Here is a 17,864-nt window from a genome sequence, read left to right as displayed (position 1 = left end):
TGTATCACCTCTTCTTTATCCATTCATCAATCAGTGGACATTTATGCTCTTTCCATAATTTGGCTATTGTTGATAATGCTGCTATAAACATTGGGGTGCATGTAACCCTTTGAATCAGTATTTTGGTATCCTTTGGGTTGGTATCTAGCAGTACAATTGCTGGATTGTAGGGTAACCCTATTTTTAACTTTTTGAGGAACCTCCACACTGTTTTCCAGGGTGGCTGCACCAGTTTGCATTCCCACCAACAGTGTAAGAGGGCTCCCCTTTTTCTGCATCCTTACCACCACCTGTTTTTTCCTGTTGTTCATTTTAGTCATTTTTAATGGTGTGAGGTGGTATCTCCTTGTAGTTTTAATTCGTATTTCCCTGATGATGAGTCATATTGAGCATCTTTTCATGTGTCTGTTAGCCATCTGTATGTATCAGCTTAGGTTCTTTAAGAACCTAGATTTGGGACCTGAGGAAATAAACCATGATTGGTTCTCTAAGTCTTGATGGCAGAACAAAGCAGATATATCCAATGAAACTTGATGAAGGGGAGATATAAAGGGAGGAAGGCATGTGTAACAAAGAGACAGTTGTTAAAAAAAAAAGTGAGACAAATCACCATATATTTACCATTTAATGGAACTTAGTCGAAGAAAATTCTAGTACCTATGGATAACAATAGCAGTTTGGTCTCTTTCAAACATAAAATCCCATGTTTAGGTAATGAAAAGAATCTACTTTATGTGTTTAAGGCATAACACCTGACTTCCATTAAATGCATTGCCTAATTCCTTTAAGCATATGCTGGGCAAAGTCCTGGGCAAAGTCAAGGCCATTTGTAGACGAATGCTTATTTTCATAGTTAACATAGATCATATCTACCTGATTTCAAACATTAGGATAAGAGTTCTCTACAAAAATATCAAGGTGTTTTAATATATAATGCCAAAAATATGAGTATTGGGATATATATTCAGTTGATGATTTTAAATTTTTGGTTTTCAAATTTTAGAAAATCTTATTAATACAATCTCTAAGGAAGTGCTCTAATACATTTTTTTAAAAATATGGAATACTGTTTGAAACATGTGAACAACAGCCTAAGACTTGATAAACAGGATTTTGGCTGTCAGTGTTTTGCATGCCAAAACAGTACTGGACTAAATTGTACCTCAGAAATTTGTATAATCATGGAGAAGATGTTCATTACTATCTAAAGATTAATTGTCCTTTAAAATCAGTGTTATGTAAATATATATTGCTCTTCTAAAGATACAAATACATACATATGATATGTATGCATACAAACATCCAGATACACACGAGTTGGCCAAACTCCCTTGAATATCCAGTGCTAGACATCAGTCCTACATCCTCGGTAGATTTCATCTTAATCATGAGTTTGGGTTGCCTTCAAACAATGAGGAAAGGTCACTGTTACCTGAAAGTGAGGAAAGAATGCTGAGTGAGACTTCTGTTCTCATTTAGGAAGGTCTGAGGGTGATTCACACGAGAGTGACTGGAAGACTCTCCAAGCTGCTGGATTGAAATATCGCAGAAGCACAGATTATGAGAGCAAATTACTTTTTTAAAAGCTTGAATCCTAAGACTTGTTAAAAGAATGCAACTGAGCAAAAATAAATGCTTCCTGGTACTATTGAGCATGTCCGAATTCAGTACATAAGAATTAGTGATTAAATTAGAAAGGAGAGTGTTATTTTGAGAATCAAAAAAAAAAAAAAAAAAAAACAACCAAAACTTCTTTTAGATAAAAAAGATAACTTGGTTTTAAAAAATGGAGCTATCAATGTATGATGGATTATGGCACATTTATTGTTGTTTAATTTATAAATTGAAGAGCTGATCATCTAATGCTTGCCTACCCAGCATAGAGTTGTTTTTATAATTAACAGCTTATTTCTAATATAATAAGGTGAGTAGAGGCTTAATGTTATACAGCTGATTTTACTAGCAATTCTATGTAGAAACTGCTTTTAGAATTTTCTCCTAATTATAGAAATAGCTAGAACTGTACACACAGACAACACAATGTGAGTTATGAGAAAAAACTGCAATATAAAAGAATGTTTTCGTTTAAATTGTTTTATTTTTCGGATACTCAAAAGCAGTAGAAGACCCTTGACTTCATTTCTATTTCAAAGCACAATCACCACTTAACATCCGTTTTTCTGGGCAGCTGAAACTGTTTTGCTGACTGCATGACTTTGAACGAATGTTTAAAAGACCATCCAGTGATGTGCAATTTCATTTGAGACAGGTACTATCATGTCAGTTTGAGGCAATTGTGAATAGTCCTTCCTAAATATTTCTAATGCCATTTGATAGGTGTCATTGACTTTTATGAAAACTACTGAGCCACTTCCTTTTTTGACTGCGTTTGGAATTACTATACAGATCTCTTTCCTGGCCTCTGGCAGAAGCTTGTGATGTAAATAAATTCATATGGCTGGCTGGAAAGGAAGAAGGTGTGTATTACTAGACCCAATACATCAAAGAGGTGTTCATGGTTTCAACAAAAATTAAGAACAGGGGTGCCTTAGAGAGATACCTCTGAGATATTTCTGCAGATCATAGCCTGCCTTGAAGAATGCTTTCTCTCTCAGTTAATACTCCTCCTTCCTGTCTCCATCTCCACCCCCACTCCAAGAATGTAGTAAAACCAGTGTTAACTGTGAAAATAGTTATGAGAGAGTTTGAATAACCAGGAAAGGAGATTTGAGTAAAAGGCATGATGATATGTCCACGTCACAAACAAAATCCTAACAACTATCTAGCTAGCTAGCCAGAAGCCTTTAGTTACCACTTCTAAATTCTCTCAAATGGACAACTTTATGCCTTAAAACTTCACCTCTGGCAGTTTCCTTAACTATGAGATACAACAGACTTTTAGAACACTTTGCTCAATATCTTGCAGAACTGACACAGTGCGTAGTCTGATTCAAGTCTCTGTCCCTCAATTACAGTTTGTTGTTTATGGAAGCAGTTATTAATTCTCAAAATTCTATTATTACAGAAATACTTAACAGAGGATGAAAACTTCCTAATCCTCCCACAGGAGAACCACTTTCAACATATACTGCATATCACTATTTTCCACCCAAAATATTTTTCTATACTAATACTAGCACCTATCATTACATTCTCTTCCTACAAAAGTATTCTTTGACCAAGATTTTTACCCAAAACTCAGAGGCACAAGACTATTTTCACTCTTTCCTATTCAATTTTCAAACAGAGAGACAACTTCCACATTCTTTCTCTTGTGCTTTTTTCTTTCTTGATCTGATTCCTTTGTTTGATGAAGCAGAATCTTTGGTGATGGAGTTCATAGAAATCTCTTGGCAGTCTCCAAAAATGTAATTCAAGTTTAAACTATAGCATTCATAACTGGCATTTCTTTTTTCATTTAGAAGATTTTAATGCACATTCTAACAAAGTTTGCTGTAAAGAAAATTGTTCGTAAGTGAATCAAGCTCTCTCTTGATTTTCATTTAAAATTAAACATGCATAGCAAAAGATTAAAATTTTATGAAACTTTTAAAATTATGTTTAAAGGGAAAAGATTTTATGATTAACAAAATTAAATAATATAACATGAAAAAATATATATTGAGTAGTTTAGTGCTATTCTGATTTTTAAGTAAGAAATGCTATTGCAGTTCTCTACCAAATAATGCTTCCAAGAGCATGCCGTAGGTAAATAGTTATTAAGTTTAGAATTTATCACCAGAAAGTAGAAAGTGAGCTGGACTAGAAGACTGGAGCTCTAGTATCTGTCTCTGCTTCTGCTAGCAGCTATTTACATTTATATGAAAGAGTAATTTAAGTACCAAGACTTTGATTTCCTCATCTGTACAATCAGAGTGTAGACTGAATTTTTTTAAAGGTTACAGACAGTCTGTTACAGATTTTGGTGAAAGCTGTTAGAGTAGGTCAGTTATATAATACCAAAATCTCTCAAATTTAGAGGCTTAACACAAGAGAAGTTTATTTACTGGTCATTACATGACCAAGTTCAATAAGCACATTTCAGGTAGATTTCTTCTGTGTGTCAATTAGGGAACTGAAGTTTCCTTCATCTTGTGACTCTACTGTTCCCTAAGCCTTGGATCTCTCTGCATCTGACCCACAAAAGAGTAAAGAAGAAGCAAGGAAAGTACACTCATTTCTTAAACTCTTTTGCCTGGAAATGACACTCTTATTTTCATTTATTTGTTTTCTACTGGCCAGAACTAATCACATGATCCTATTTAGATGCAAGAGGGACTGGGAAATGTAGTCCCTAGCTGGGTTGCTACTTTGCAGTGACAACTCTACATTATGGAAGGTGGAACACAAGTTTTGGTAGACAACCTCACAAACACCATCCTAATTATATAAAGATCTCGGGAAAATGCAGTGTCAATATATTCAAATAGCCCCTGTATTCAAGCAACACCCCATGCTGCAATTGATGGAATGATTCATTTCCCAAAAAATGAAAGTTCCATAAATACACTGTAGAAGTCATAGCTTGAAATGCCATACCATAGAATCCTAGTGGGATCCTGTGTTCTGCATCACTATATCCACTCAAAGTAATCCCATCATTTCCAGTGGTAAAGCATCTTGACTACATTTCCACCTTAAGCCTGAATCAGTTTCTGCCAGCCTTCTCCCTTCTTCTAGCAATGTCTAGCCACAAATTTCCCTCATGAAAGCTGGCTACATAATTTGGGAGTCCCAGTGCAAAAAAACAAAACAAAACAAAACAAAGCAAGGGGGGGCGCCTGGGTGGCACAGCGGTTAAGCGTCTGCCTTCGGCTCAGGGTGTGATCCCGGCGTTGTGGGATTGAGCCCCACATCAGGCTCCTCTGCTGGGAGCCTGCCTTCTTCCTCTCCCACTCCCCCTGCTTGTGTTCCCTCTCTTGCTGGCTGTCTCTCTCTCTGTCAAATAAATAAATAAAATCTTTGGGGCGCCTGGGTGGCACAGCGGTTAAGCGTCTGCCTTCGGCTCAGGGCGTGATCCCGGCATTATGGGATTGAGCCCCACATCAGGCTCCTCCGCTATGAGCCTGGTTCTTCCTCTCCCACTCCCCCCTGCCTGTGTTCCCTCTCTCGCTGGCTGTCTCTATCTCTGTCAAATAAATAAAATCTTTAAAAAAAACAAAAAACAAAAAACAAAAAAACAAAAACAAAGCAAAAAACAGAAAAACAAAAACAACCCCCCCAAAAACAGAGCCCTTTGTTCAAAAAACAGGGGGGGAGGGATGCCATTAAATGAAATAAAAATATAAAATTTTGTCATTTTCCCAATGATTTCTCTCTACTTATCATGTTGTTTTATATGTGCTACTTAATGTCATCCTAAGTAAAGAAAAACTAAAATTTTAAATTACTAGCCCGAATGTTACCATCCATATTTATACTATGTAGTGCCAGTTCTAAATGGAAATATTAGAGTATTTAATTGTTGTGGGGAATCACCAGAATTACTCAGTTTGTATTTAGTGGTTCATTTGCATAGGTCCTCTGAACTGACCAGAAGAGACAAGCACAAGTCAAACACAGGCGGTAGGAAGCAGGAAAAGCATGCCCACAAATGAAAAGTCGGTCAAAGGAGCACTCCAGGCCACAAGAATACTTGTAGGGGGAGAAAGAAGACCTTCCCAGACCACTCCCACCCCACACCCCCAGGCCTTAAGATCTGGCCTTGGGAAGTGGACCATGTGCAGGCACTGTGTCAGGTCCCAAGCAAGGGTTCCTCATCCCACCAGCCACCCTAAAGAAAGTCAGTCAAGCATTTCCCCCTTCCCACTGGCCCAACTCTGGGCAGATGAATGACCCCAGTGATCTTAAAACCTCTACACCAGGAATTGCTTAGTTCATGAATCAAAATGGACAGGAGGCTGTACTCTGCTGTGCCATTTAATGCTCCATATCATTGGCATTAGGACAGCCACCACTATGACCCACTATGCCAGACATGGCCTGACTCCAACTAGCCCATCTTTACACCCATGCTCCATTGTCCCATCAGACCTCACTTACAAAACACAAATTCTGAGATAGAATTATCAAGAATTTCAGACTACAGTTGGCAAACATGGGTTCCTATGCATAAAGGGGCCTGTGCCACTGCACTGGCCACATACCCATGAAGCCAGCCCCAACCCTATTTCAAATAAATGAATTTTCAGGTACAATGTGTCTTTTCTCCAACTATGACCCAAATAAATCCCAGGGCTTCAAGTGACCTAGCCTTGCCAAGATATCTCACTCAAAGAAACACAAGCCAGTAAAGTAGCCAAGTGTAATTAAGAATAATTCTACTCTTTGCTTGCATTATGCAAAGACCAATAAAGAGAATCTAATTCATTACACTAAGTTACAATTTTTAAACTCCTGGTTTCTGTTCTCTGATCTTCCTTTATAGAAGCTGCTCTAGAATCTTTTATTCTTTGCTTCTCACTTGCCATTTTGTAGCAAAATATGTTCTCCTGATAAAAAGCCCATAAAGCGGGGTGCCTGGGTGGCTCAGTTGGCTAAGTTGGCTAAGCATCTGTGTTCAGCTCAGGTCACGATCCTAGGGTCCTGGGATTGAGCCCTGCATCGAGCTCCCTGCTCAGCGGGGAGCCTGCTTCTCCCTCTTCTTCTGCCTCTCCCCCTGCTTGTGCTCTCTCACTCACTGTCTCTCATATAAATAAATAAAATCTTTAAAAAAAAAAAAAACAAAGCCCATAAAAGTTTTTGCTCTCCCCTCTGCCTCCCCCACTCCCAGCTCTTAGGTAAATCAACTCAGCCTCTTGGATATCTCTTTAAATTCTTTCTCTCCTTTGCCCATTACTAAGGTTCTCTACCCCAAAGGAGAGCCCAGAGTCTGATGCAGAGGGCAAGAATCTTTTCCTCTGATGAGAATGAAAGGAGGGAACAGACTATAAATATACATTTAGCAATGTTTTGTGTCCTGATTACATATTAATAATTTTATTCCTCTTATAAATCAAGGGTCTACTCATTCATATTGTTTCATTTTCCCCCTAGAATAGCTCTTAATGCTGTAGCCTCTCTTAAAGAGTGGCTCTCCCTCTGTGGTATACAAGCAAACACAAGCACCTGCTCCCCTTGGGACACTGAATGAGTCACTTAATCTCAGCCTTCTGTTTTCTCTGTAGTGTATATAAACTATGATTTGGGGCAATCCAACACTCTGAGGATTGGACTCTTTCTCAGTTCCATGAATTAATGTCTAGATTATGTATTAACCGGTAATATTAACTGATCTTAAGAAAATATGTGTCAAGGAAAAGAGGGTGGCCTGCATGGAAAATGTCTCCTTGGAAGAGACTTTAGGATACTCGTAGCTGATCAAGGTTTTCTGAATTTAGGTAAAATATCTCTAAGCAATACTTCTTCCTATTTTCTGATGATATATTTCTGATTAATAGTGTGACCCCAAAATACATTGATTCCAGGAGGAAGGAAGTAGTCCCCAAGTATATAGTACACAAAAGTTATGTTCACTGGCGAGGGATGTGTCCTATTATAAATTAGAATTTTGGCATTCTGGATCATATAACAGCCTTTTTTGGATTAAGGTAGTGTGAATCTGTTACTGAAATCCAGATCATTTTAGAGTATATGAAATTGAATAGATTATTAACTTGTCAAACTGAGAACATAACTTGAAATGTAGTGGCCCATTGGTCAACATCTCTATCTGAATGTCACTCAATACCTTAGCAATACGTGAAATTAAATGACTAAAAACTACCCACCAGGTGGTTGTAAAAAATTAAAGACACTGGGTATGTGAAAATCTCGACAACAAAGTCTGATTCATAAAATCACTTAAAGTTTTTTGTATGAATACATTTTTCTATTTATCCCTTTACACTGAATTGTTTCAGTCTGTTATCATTAAAACTATAAGGATCGTTGTGTTTAATTTGTGTTTCTAAAGGAAGGAGAACAAAAGTCCATGTGTTGTGCTCTTACCAGGGAGAGGAAATCTTCTCTAAAATTCTGATCATGTTAAAAGAAAAAAATTACAGAGCTTCTTCTAGTTTTTTCCCCCTCTACTGTTAAATTTTAGACACCCGTGGTAGAAAGCCTTTTAGGTTAGCAGAGCTTCTTAAAAGTATGCTATGAAACAGTGGTCACCCACAGTAGAAAATCATTTCTGTTAAAACATACTCAATTACATGTCTAGTTTAGAGTAGCAGGCCAAAAACTAAATCATATTGCCTAAAAATTAACAGGAATTTTGGGGGCTAGAGGCTAGCAGATAGAGAGGACCAGAGACAAAAAATTAAGGCAGCCAAAACAAAAGGAGGTCATATGTATAGCAAAAATTATGTGAAGGTAGGAAATTGGTAATGAATGTTAGAACAATGATGATTAATATTTTATATCTTGTTTTGTCTCCACAGTTATACCATGTAATCACTCTATTACTGTCTAGTTTGGGCTGCTATGACAAATTACCATAGACTGGGTGGCTTAACTAACAAACATTTATTTCTTATGGTTCTGGAGGGTGGAAGTCCAAGATCAGGATGTCAGTATGATTGGGTTCTTGGTGAGGCCCCTCTTCCTGGTTATGTCCATATGTGGCCTATCCTCGGTGTGCACATGCAAAGAGGAAGCAAACTCCCTTTGTCTCTTCTTAAAAGGGCACTAATCCCATCCTGAGAGCTCCACCTTCATGACCTCATTACCTCCTAAAGGCCCCGTCTCTAAACACCATAATATTAAGGATTAGGGTTTCAAAATGTGAAGTTGGGTAGGATGCAAACACTAAGTCCATAGCAAATACCCTCAAAGTAAAAGTCTGCCACATGCTCAGCCTTGTGTTATTGGCAGTTTGGAGAACTGAAATAAGCAGACCAGTGTCCAATATGGGGCAAAGTGCTATGAAGACAAGAGAAGCAGTCACATAAGGTAAGATTCAGAGCAGAGACTAAGAATAATAAGAAATAGCAACCCCAGGAATCCTTAGAGATTGGGGAGATAAGGAACATAGTTGAGGATGGTGGTTTCCCAGTTGGCACTGAGGCTGGACTTGTGACCTCAGTAATCTGGGAGAATTAGAAATATTTAGGCAGTTGATATTTGGATCACACTTGTGGGGTTCAGCACCCCAAAATGTACAGTGTCTTTGTTGCCTAATGATGATGATGGAAATAACGAAGGTCACAGCCACCAACCCAGCTGTGTTCTCCTCCCTCTGGGCACCTTGGTTGTAAAACCACAAACCACAAGCTGCACACACTTATCTGTGAAACTAGTACAGATACTCCTGGCCTATTCAAGTAAATGCATATTTTAATCAATCATTTTTTCCAACATACATAACTGCAAAAATTATTCATACTGCTTTATTTTCCAAGAATTCACCTGTATAGACTGTAACAGCATTCTGTTGTTGAATTTTTAGGAAATTTTTTGTCAATATATTCCTTTCCTCACAACTTTTTTATATCTGCAAACATCTCCCTTCTTCTGTTATTTTTAATTTTAATTCTAGTATAGTTAACATAGTGTTATATTAGTTTCAGGTGTACAATATAGTGATTTAACAATTCTGTACATTACTCAGTTCTCATCATGATAAGCATACTCTTAATCCTGGTCACCTATTTCATCCATCCCCCCACCTACCTCCCCTCTAGTAACCATCAGTTTGTTCTCTATAGTTAAGAGTCTGTTTTTTGGTTTGTCTCTTTTCTTCTTTGTTTCTTAAATTCCACATGTGAGAGAAATCATCTGGTATTTGTCTTTCTCTGACTGACTTATTTTGCTTAGCATTATACCCTCTAAGTCCATCCATATTATTGCAAATGGCAAGTTTTAAGTCTTTTTTATGGCTGAGTAATAGTCCAGTGTATGTATGTGAGTGTGTGTGTAACTTCTTTATCCATTCATCTATTGATGGACACTTGGGTTGCTTCTATAACTTGGCTATTGTAAATATTCCTGCAATAAACATAGGGGTGCATATATCTTTTCAAATTAGAAACATCTCCCTTCTTAACTTGCATCTATAAATGTTGCTTTAACTGTGACAATGTGCATTTTTTTAAGAGTGTTACCAAAACTGAAGAGTCCTATATACCTAACTTTATCTCCTTTCTCCTGCCTAAGCCTCTAGGTTTATAATCTCCTCCTCATTTTTATCATATTAAATTATTATCAAGGCCTCTGCCTTTCCATCTCAGTTGGCTACTTTCTCAACATCCAATATGTCCTCCTTTTACCATGCATGATTCTAGATGTGTAGACAACGGCTCAGGTGAAAACCCAATCCTCTTAAATGAAAACAAAAAACACTGTCACTGTTCTCCTCTGAATGACATGGAAATCCTTCCATTGGCATTTGGGGGGTAGCTGCCTTTTTTTTTTTTTTTTTTTTTTTTTTTTTTTGGTGTGAAGGGATGAAGAGTAGGAGAGCTCAGTTTTTAAAGAGGGACAATGTTGGGTGAAAGGGAAACTCCTATGATAAAAAAAATTAAGAACTGCTCACGTCATGTAGTAATAAATTCTTTAAAGATAATCTATATGCCTACATCTTCAAAAAACATCTTAGAAGAAAGTGGAAATTTTTGGTATTCCAATTCTCAACTCTGACATTTAAATTGCTTGATGAAAAGACAAATGGTTATTTTTGTTAATTTGCCAAAGAAACGAATTAGAATACAAAACATGGAATTACTATATATAACCATATGGTAACATCATTATTTTAAATTTCTTTTTATCTTCATCCTTGTATAGCCTAAGTTTCTGTCTCTAAATACAGATCTTTGTCTGCACTAAATCTCTATGTTCACTTAGTCTTAGCAGTTTCCTCTGAAAATCCAGCCATGTGAGATTACTAAAATGTATTTATCACCAACTTAAAGCAAAACAATTAATAACCAAATGTCTACGTGCCTGTCTTCAGCTGAAATGCTTGCGTGCACATTCACACACAAACACACACACATGATCCTTTCCATCATATTCTCTGCTCCCTTCCCTCTGCTCCATTATGATATGCAGTGGGAAGTAACAATAGTCTGTGACAAGTTATAAGTAAGTTATTTAACAAATCATACTCTCTGGCTCTTTGTACTACAGGCTTTGCTAGGCTAACTGTACAGAGTAATAAAAACTTTGCATTGTCCTGGCAAAATGGAAACAATTATAAGGTATAAATGTATATTAAAATTCTCACCAAAATATCACATCCTAAATTAAAACATGACCTCACACAAGCACATATAAATATATCTGCTTCTGGGATTCACAACAGAGCACTGGATATATGCTTGTTGTCGTTGTTGTTTTAACATTATCACATTGTATGAGATGTTGTTGTGTTATAGTTATTTATTTAAATGTGGGGTTTTTTCCTCAAACAAGCCTCAGAAGCAAGACCATCTACATAATTTGAAGACCCAGTGCAAATGAAAATGCAGGGCCCCTTGTTCAAAAATCTTTAAAAATTTCAATACAGTGACACCTGAGTATTAAGCCAAGCATTTGGTCTTCTGAGAAGGGGGCCCTGTGCCACTATAAAGGTTGCACACCCATGAGGCAAGCCCTGCTCACAACAATCTGTCTTATTCATATTTGTAACACACAAGCTTATTGCAGTTTCTGAGACCAAGCACTCAGTAGATGAATGCTGGAAGACTAAATCAATAAGCAGTAAGGCCCTAGAATTGTACAGTATTCTATAATGAAAGGTACAACTCATTTGCAATAAAAAATAAAAATTTGCCCTTGTAGTTATTTTACCTGGAATTTCTGGTAGATGAAATGAGGGGTTAATTAATCAATTAAAAGGTGCTTGCTACCCTCATATATACAGACCTCTTTCCTACCTATTTCAGAGACTTTTAAAAAGTTATATCCATAAAGGAAGATGTCAATGGATGCCAATATCCAAGAGACTGGATTCTGATATTTTTATTACGAAATTGGGAGGCTGAGAGCAAGGATGTACTTCTTTCCACACTTGGTCCCCTTCTCACCACCACAACCTTCCCATTCACAGCCCCATCTATATGTACACTTTGCAGTACAACATTCCACCTTCACATTCTTGCCCTGTCTTTTTATTCCTGTATGCTCCATAGTCTAAGCCCAGCGGTTCCTCACATTCCAGAAGACAACTTAAATCTTCAGCTGGAATTTTTTTTGGCTATTTATGTATACATGACTTAAGATTTGCAAGTCTAACCTATCTGATATACCAGTTGAGATTCTTTGATTAGAATAACATTGTCCAACATTGTTCACTTGAAAGAGTTGTTTCTCAGCAGAGAGATGACTCAGGTAGAGACCTTCAGCCCAGATGCCCATCAGAACCACCCCCTGGATGAGAGAACAAGCTTACAAAAATAAGAACCATCCCTCCTTCCCCCTCCAGGATCTTCTAGATTAGAATCTACACAGAACTTTCTAGGCTCTTCTAAAATGGTCAATTACTTTTATTTTCTTTTAATATGTCCCCATTCTGAGTTTTTGGCTTTGGGCCACGACCTAAACTGGCATTGGACAAACTTAAATATAATAAGAAAAGCTGTTCTCATGACATTCATGATCTGATGGGAAAGATAAAGTACCAGAAATTTCATAGGAAATCATCTTATTCTAAGATTTCCAGTCCAGATTTGCTGACTCAAGAGTATTCGGGGTTTAGCGAAGTATCCCTCTCAGGTGCTTCCACGCATCTGAGCACCAAACCTTTTGACGTCTTCTTATCACTTGCCGAGATCAGCTCTTGTTCAGGTTCCAAATCTCCAATCCATGCTGGATGGCTCCAAGGACAGGGTCTGTACTGAGTATTCCTGGCAATATAAATGGAGAGCCTGCCACAGCAATCTTCTTGAGTGATATTTTCTTGGTCACATTTGTGAGAAATAGTCTAGCAGGAAGGAATAACAGAGCAAGCACATACAGCTGAACTTGGAGGAAATGCTATTAGAGACGGAATTTCAAAGACCTGGAAGAAATTCCATAAGGCCCTTAGCGAATAGAATTTGTAAAGACTGCAACCCACAACTCTGTATTTGTGCTGCAGATTTTCACCTGTCTAGAGCAAATGTTCAGACATTGCTCTCTCGGCTCCTTTCTCCACTCCTGTGGAGTCCTCTTTTTTATGTTCCATATCAGCCCTTCCTTGACATTCTTTTCATTTAGTCTCATCCTAAGCAAATTGATGGGTAAATCCCCCCAAGGGATTTGAAGTATCTCTGCCTTCATAGAAGAGGGACGGAGCAACTTTTATTTATTCTTAGATAAAATCAATTGTCTAAGTTTTCTTTTGGTATTCTTGGCATATGAAAGATTGCTGACAAGGCCAACTTCAAAATTATCTAGTTAATGAAATTAAACCAAATGAACTAAAATGTTGGGCCAGAACTACTTTGACTTTATCAAATATTTCAATAACTACACATGTGGCTTCAGTAAGGCTTCTACCATGCAAATAAAGTGGTTTTGGGGTTTTTTTTTTGGACAGTTGTCAGATTCGGATCTTCTGATCTATCTTGTTTATTCCTGCTGAGATGTTGATTTTTGCAAGTCACTGGGTATCTTCTCTTATCATCATAACTTTAAAAGTGTACACACATCTCTGTCTACAGGGCAGATGGATGATCTTATCTTTCCCGCTTTTCATTTCAGCTATTTAAAAATTATTAATGTAATATCTATGACTGTAAAAGTCCATTTATATCCAAGTTCAAAGAATTAGACCCGGGCCTAGTTTGAAGGTCCTAACTATTGCCTAATATAAAATCTTCCCAAAGTACATTTGTAAATCAAAACTGCTTCACCTGTGCTCTAGTCAGCAGGCTATGAGCCTACTGGTTCTTTTCCAAGACATGAGATTGAGTCATACATTCATCCTAGGCACTCCCAGGCAGGCATACAGCCTACATTCCTTTCCAAGAAGAAGATACATGTGCTCGCAAGTCACGAAACGGGCATGCCCAACACTTAGAATTTCAACCTTCACTTATCCTGGCTGCTAAAAGTTAAAGGGTCCCAAACCATTTTGGGGAGTAGAGTTTGGCTTATTTACCTAATGAAACATATACAATATCTATGATTTATGCACACACACACACCTGTGTACATATATCTGTATGTGTGTGTATACATATGCTTGGAATAGCTCTTGGATCAAACCTTTCCTTATTGAGAAATTCTTTGGTTAAAACTGATTATGTTCAAATTTAGTAACAACCAAGATTCTTGGAAATTTGCTTTATACCTTATCTTAGGACAGTTTCCCTAGAAAGAGAGCCTGTGATGAAGATTCTTGTGCAACAATTTACTGAGAAAATAATATCAGGAGAAGAAAAATAAGACATGCAAGGTAGGGCAGATGATCTTATTTCTCCTTTCATTTCAGCTATTTATAAATCATTGTATCAGTGTAATAGCTCTCACTGAAAAAGTTGTGGGGAAGAGGAGAGGAAGTTAAGGGGGGAAAAATATATATATATTTATATATATATATAGTTTCAGCTGGTGACTAACTTCAGCCTGATCCCACAGGGAGCTCTGAATCAAGAATTGCATCATAGAATTAGTCCCATCTTAAGGCAAGGAAGCCATATTTTTGTACCCTGGGACAGTCTTCTGGAGAGGAGAATCATCTCCCACAAAGGAGGGCTGCCATTTGGCCAAAGGCAAACCTCCAGAGAAGGAGGCAACTGTGGGCCATTAGGCAGCCAATTATTCACAACAGCTAGGAGGTTAAGTACACCTTACTTTAGAGAGGTTCTACACAGGACACCAATATCCACTACAGTCTATCCCTCACACTGCTCAAACCCATTTGATTCTCACATTAGGTTTACTCCTTCTGGGCATAGCTTCTCTGAGATTTAGATCACTTACAAATTCAGGGAAGACTATAAAATGTAGGTTAATAGATCAAACTACAATCAACTGCGACAGCTGATTCCAAGGTTGTAACTGATATTCCTTATCTCCTTCTTCCACCATCCATTGCAGATTTCCTCTATAGCCAACATCTGTGCCAAACTAGGTGGTTTTCTTGGTGGGGCCTCATCCTTGAGAATCTAAATCCTAGTGACCATCTCCTTGTCAGGCTAGGGTTGCTATGGTTACATTTACACTTAAAACTGAACATGGTAAAATCAAAAGATGCCAAAATGGATCAACTTAGTGACAAAAGCATTCTCCATGCCCCCATTATGTAGCATCAGCCCTACCTCCTCATGGTAACTGGGGTCAATTATCCTACCATTACATAACTATAATCTTAGCCTGCTGATCTACTGCATGAAAAGCTCCAAAATGACCACACACCAAACATTTATAGGGATTTTTACTATGTCTTCTGGAGGAAGAATTCTCCATCTGAAAACCAGAACCTCCAGATCCACAGAGCTTATAGTTGCAGGAATGAGAAGCACAAATTCCCCAAATGGGTCAATAGAAGTAATGGTGAGTACAGCCACTTCTACTTCCACCCCTTGGTTCTCAGACACATAAAACAGCATATGATAGCCATTGGTTTAAAGTGCACATCACATTCTGAAGGATGGTACCCCATCCACACAGGATGTCACCCTCAAGTTGATACCTCAACTGAGAAGAGGCAATTCCACTGCTCTACTAGCCCATCCAGTTTGGGAATAGTATGGTAGGTGGTAGGGCTAGTGGATTCCATGGTCATGTAATTACCATCACACCTGCCCTGCCATAAACTTGGTTCTTTTGTTCAAGGCAATATTATATGAGATCCTATGTCAATAGATCAGATACTTTGTGAACATTTGGGTAATGATGCTAGCCAAGGCAGGAAAGGTGAATACACACTGGAGTAAAAGACAATCCTGTCAGAATGAATCATTGGTACTTTTAGGGTAAAAGGGAGGTCAAAGTAAAAACTTTCCCCCAAATAGCTGCTTGATCTTCTTGAGAAATGGCACCTTAGTAGGGACTCAGCATTGGTCTCAGTGGCTGATAGATTGGATTTCAGTAACAGCAGTAGTTTGATCAGTTTGATCTCTCAGCAAGTGAGAGAGAACTCATGTTGTCAGGTCCATTCAAAGCCTCCCTCTCTATGGCCTCCAACTGTGGACACTTCATTCAGAAGCCCATTGCACAAGCCCTGAAGTGACTGAGGAGAGAGAAAGACTGACATCTATCTTATCCACTCAGATATTTAGTACCTCTTCTGCATTAAGGTGAAACACAAAGTTACTTACACTTTGTGCCCTTTTCTAAAGTTCCGACCATATGCCTCTTCCCCAGACATCATTATCACTGATCTTCCAGTCTTGCTTCTATCAAGCTTCTGACCAATCAACTAAATCATTCACCACTGCCCTGAGTTTACACGTGTCCAACCAGCTAAACCATTCACCATCATTCATGAGTCTGGGGATATCTTACCTCAGGCCACCTTCCACTCCAACAAAGTGACTAAGCCAAATCATTAAATCACTGAATAACTGCCCATTTGAAGGATTTCCTCTCACCATTGTCATGCATTCTTGCATGTGACTGTATTAGAGCAATAGTCCATTTTTAGTTTATAGCCACATACCAAGTTGAATGATCTATAAACCAAGCTCAGGCTTTTGCTTCTCATAAGCCATTTGTAAGAAAGCCCCAGAGGCTGTACATGTCAGCTGTGGGAGAGGCATTTTGCTCCCTAGAATTGCTCAAGCCCCAGCCTGGATCTACCACTTCCATTTTACAATGGCTTGTTGCTGGGCCCAAACTTACTACTCGGTGGGCTGACAGTATCCAGCTCATAATGAGAAGTTATATCTGAATGGTCACTTGATATCACATGATTAGATGCTCAACTTCTACAGCATTCCAGGATCTGTTTTTCAAATGGGAAATAACTCTATTACTGATGGCATGACCTTGCTCCAGAACCCTTTGTTGAAATTCCCTTACTGGGGCTATCTAGATGCACCAGATAGTGCTTTCCTCTAGTAGAGATACCTCTGGCACCAGGTCTGCCTGCCCAACTATATCACTCAAGAGTAGGACTTCCTGTTGCACAGCCTGGACTTGCAACGGAGTCCTTTCTTGCTCTGAGATCCACTCAAAAGAGCTTTTCACCTTCTCAAAAAATGGATCACAGCAATACTCCCAAGTACAGAATACGCTGCCTCCAAAACCCAAACAGGCCTACCAAGGAATGTGCTTCTTTCTTAGTCTTAGGAGTATACGGTGCAACAATTCGTCTTTTACATTCAATGAAAATGTTGCAACATGCCTCACAACACTGGAACCTGTAAAAATGACACTAATGTGACAGGCCCCTGAACATTTTTAGAATTCACCACTTTCTCTCAGGAGCACATGCATCTTACCAAGGCATACATTTACCACTTCTTGATCATCAGATCTAATTAATAAGATGTCATCAATAAAGTGGACCAATGCAGTGTTCTGCAGAATGTCCAAATGATCCAGCTCTCTTTAGTTTTACATTGTGACAATGAGAGGAAAATCAGCATAGCCCTGGGATAAGATTGCAAATGTATATTGCTGCCCATCCCACATGAATAGGAACTGCCTCTGATTCTCATTTCTTAATGGATATTAAAAGCATGTATTTGCCAGCTCAACAGTTTTATACCAGATAAAGAGGCTGTGTTATTCTGCTCTCATGAAGATACCAGATTTGGCACAGCAGCTGCAATTAGTTAAGTTTGCATTAGTCCACTGTCACCCTCCCATGAGCTAACCAGTTTTTGTAAGAACTAGACTGGTGAATTAATTGTGGATATAATAAAGATTACCACCCCTGCATTGCTTAAATTTTTAATCTACCAACCTCTTAAAAATGATATTGTTTTTATTTACTCTGAGAGGGT

The sequence above is a fragment of the Ursus americanus genome, chromosome 15, assembly GCF_024610735.1.
Source record: "Ursus americanus isolate L20-20 chromosome 15, mUrsAme1.1.p, whole genome shotgun sequence".
Lineage (NCBI taxonomy): Eukaryota > Metazoa > Chordata > Mammalia > Carnivora > Ursidae > Ursus > Ursus americanus.
Note: the sequence above shows the minus strand (reverse complement) of the source record.